Here is a 4,200-nt window from a genome sequence, read left to right as displayed (position 1 = left end):
TTTCTGATTTAATCTTTACAAGCATTTTGTATGCTTGTAATGCAATGCGGAGTTGATTTTTCTCTCTCTCTTTTTAGAGTAAAAGCAATTTAACATGGTCTCTTCAATAAAAATATTCATTTCCATGCTAGGTTATTTTTGTTATTAAATAATAACTGTATTAACATCTTTTAATGCAAGTAATGTTTTGATGTTACTACTATCAAATTCATCTACAGACCCATGATGAAATTATGGAAGAAAATTCGTTTAGTACAATGTATGAATGAGTGTTCAATAAAAGTAAAAGAAATGTGAGAATTATTTTTATACATCTTGGAGGGTAGATTTTTTCTTCATTAGTAGTAAGTATAAAACTAACTTTATCTTACAACCACATGGAAGAAATTTTTTTAGACTCATAGTGATAGTAAATTGAAATGATATTTTACCTTAACTGTGGCAAGAGAAATGACACCTTGTTCTGAAGGAAAAAGATGTCACTGAAGTATCAGTCTTCTCCTCATCTGATTCATAAAACCTTCAGACTCTGCTTTAAATCCCTTTATCCTCAAATATGTTCAGTGATTTAAAGTTTCAAATATTTGAGCAGAATGGCAAAGATGCAGGAAGGCCATAAAAGTGCCTTTTTAAAATAATTCTCTTTGTCAGGATCACCCAGACAAACTCCACAACATGCATCCTGCTTGTGTACCCTCACTACCAGCAGTGTCATAAAACAACAGGGTTTCTCTACCATGGTTTCATTAACTTCACCATCATTAATCTCAATGAGGTGATTTACAGACTAGAAGACTACAGTTTTACCTTAAAGTGGTAATGCAAGCTGTTAAAAATGCCTGTTTGAGTTAGGATCCATTTTCAGGGTTTATGTCTTACTGAGATTTTATTGAGCTTCGAAAATTTGTCTTGAGCTTCTAGATGGAGGAAGTAAGGCTTGAGTTAGCTTTCACTGATTTTGAGAAAATCTGTACTTGTGCTGACACTTTTCCATCACATTCTTCAGAGGCAAATAGGCTCTAAAAGATAGGGGGAAAATTATTAGAAATTAAAAGAAAAATAAATCTGTGGGAGGAAGGAAACTACTTTTCATCTCCACAAGAAATAACTAGTTTTAAACACTCTGCCTGTGAGTTAGGAGAGATAGTATGGCTGTTTACTATAATGTAGTATTGACACAATTCAGTTACTATTTGAGTTGTGGACTTGCTGTCATTGGGTTTTTTAAACAAACAGATGAGTTGAACAATCAGAACTTGGCTCTACAAAAAGAAAAAAAAAATTTAAAAAAACCCAACTACCAAACAAACAAACAAACAAACAAAAAACAACAGAACAAATTAGATGTCTCAAAGTACCCTTTCCTAATGTATTTTTTAAGACTGGAATGATGTTCAGAGATACACTGCATCTGTCTCACATGGATGTCATGTTTGAAGACACTTGGGTTTATGGGAACATATTTTTTGGTTTATGCTCTTCCCAATAATTCTTGAAGTTCTTTTGGCCAGAGATTCAGCAATATTTGAGACTAGATATTATATTATCACATTTTCAGCAGTGCACAATTTTTCTCAGGAAAATGTGAAAGAGTGAGAGCAGAACCCTCTCCAAGACTTCCATCTTATGGGATGGCCATCACCCTGGTATTGAACCATATTTAAGTTGATGTAGTTCTGTGAATGCTTCTACCAAGCATTGGGTCAATTGGATTTTTTGTTTTGGCTTGTTTCCTCCATGATTCCTATAAAGTAATCCGTCCAGGTGAAATTTCTGGGATTACCTTCACATTTCAGGTGCAAGTTTATTTTTGCTTGATTTTTGCTTGCTATATTCTTTTCAAATTCTCTTGTGGCTTTCGTCATCCTTTTTCCCCTTGCCCAAATATTTTCACATGGCAATGATATTCTCCAATGGTTTTTGAAGGCCAAAATGTTTCTTTAAAGGCATTCTTTTGGGGCCTTAATGGATTCTTCCCCCCTGGGAGCAGAATTCTTCACGTGGTATGTGACATGAACTAGCAGAAATAGTGTAGCATTGAAATGTTTCTGAATAACACATGCACAGCAGATCTTCTGGAAGCCTCAGTGTGACAAGCTTGTCACTCCATGTTGCTCTGCAGAAAGTAAAATTAGATTTCAGTGTTTTATAAAACTGAGTCTCTCAGAGTCCTCCAATAACCATGAGGGTACCCAAACCAGAGAGAAATAACATCACAGCATGTAGAAGAAGCCACTTCTGCACATGAATTGGCATTTCAGGTTTGGATTTATAGACAGTAAAGATGATGCTAAGAAATTCTAAGCCATTACTTCTAAGCTGCACTAAACCAGCAGGACAACTTTTTTTTCATTTTTTTTCAATGCCACAGCAGCGAAATAGTGAAAGTCAAGGCCTATGTGTAGCCTAACCAAGCAAGGAAAGTCCCAGAACTAGGCTGACTCCAAGTACCTGACCAAACTGCCAGATGAGCTGAGGAAATATCATTGTTATCAGGAATTATATGTAGAGGATCCTTTAGTTTGTGTAAAATTTTCTGTGCCATTTGAAACAGTACTTGGAGAAAAAGTAGGATGGTTTTCAATTTTGATGTTTAAACTCAACTGTTGTTTACCTTGTTGAATTTGAACAAGCATTCCAAGTGAATAACATTTAAAAATAAGCACATTCCTCTATTTATTCTAATATCAACTCAATAATAGAGATATCAATGCTACAGTTTTATCTTTTTAGCTTTAAAAAATCCAGCATTTATAAAAACAAAGGTCGTTTCATGCTATCTTCTAAATGGGCAATGCTATTGAATCCTGATCCAACAGGATAAATGTGAAAGTGATGTTCAAGTCCTGTTATGCTGCAGGCTGTTCCAGGTCTGGTACCCAAACAGAACAAAACCAGCAAGTCTCACAGAGAGTTTTTTGCATATATGTGGCTCCTTTCAACTGCTGTCTTTATTCTGCTATGACTGCTTGTGGGAGACAGCTGCAGTTTGCCCACCATGCCCACCTTCCCAAGCAGAACCTCTGCCTTGCCTCAACAGGAGTCTTTCCTAAAATCCCCCTCTCCTGTAGCAGGCCTAGCTCCAAGCCCTCACTGTTGCCCACTTTCTTCCTCTTTGAGTGCTCCCAGCCACGATAGATGGTGCCAAGGCCTTTGCCCCTCCAGTGGGGATGACACCAATTGTTTCAGATTAGTGGGCAGTGATATTTCCTCTGAAGAGTTACACCCTCATGGCCAACAATGGGAAAATAATGGGAGTTCCATTGGCTCTTTCTCCTTTTCAGCCATCTGCTGCACAGCTGGGAGGAGACAGTACTCAATATGCCTTTGTCACTGTTCTACTGGTAGATTGAGATGAGAAGAGATTAGAGCTGGAAAGAAAAAAGACAAGCCCTCATGAGACCCCGAGGAATATCAAAGTGATGAAGAACACCAGAGACTGCTGCCCCTGTGGTGATGAGAACAGTAGATTTTTTACAGCTCTGAGTATTCTCTGAGTATTTCTGATCCTTTCTGTGTGTAGGGAGTTGTCTTCCTTTCTAACATTGCTCCCCCTCTACTGTATCCCCTTTTCTTCTTCCAGCCCTATCTTCTCTCTGGCCAGACCTTTCCATTTCTTCTGTCTTATCTACTCAGATATTTCTAATCTGCAAAGGTCATTTCCACCTCTGACTTCCTGCTTAAAATCTCCATCTCCGTCCCCAGGTCTCGCTGAGTTTTCTTGAGGTTTTATTAACCTCAGAAGGACTGGCAACATCTGAAAGGCACACTCTGCCCCTTGTCTCTTTCTACTTGTTTATTGCCCTTTCTGATGTGAGCCCCTGCTGTATATGGAGATTACCAAAGCCCCTCCAATTCAGATTCCATAACTCAGCCATTTGGCCCACCCACCCCTGTGGAGTTTCTTCTTCCTTTGTCCTACTGATCCCAGTTCTGGAGTCTCTGTTTATCCTTCTCCGTGTTGCCCTTGGCATTCAGGAAGCCTGCCATCCCACATCTCCTAAGTGATGATAAGAGCTCATTTGTTCCCACTCACATTGTCTCCCTCCCTTGTATTGTCTGCAGCATCCATGCTTAATCTCAGTGTCCCAAATTTTTCCTTCCTCCCTGGCCACTTCTTTAGTATCTGGTCTGAATGTTTAATATTTTTTCCTAACCAGAACTCTCCTATAATTTTTTTTTTTCCTTATGAAGAATGGA

This window comes from Fringilla coelebs, assembly GCF_963513975.1.
Source record: "Fringilla coelebs genome assembly, chromosome: Z".
Taxonomy (NCBI): Eukaryota; Metazoa; Chordata; class Aves; order Passeriformes; family Fringillidae; genus Fringilla; species Fringilla coelebs.
The sequence above is the reverse complement of the archived record's forward strand: the minus strand, read 5'-3'. Positions refer to the sequence as shown.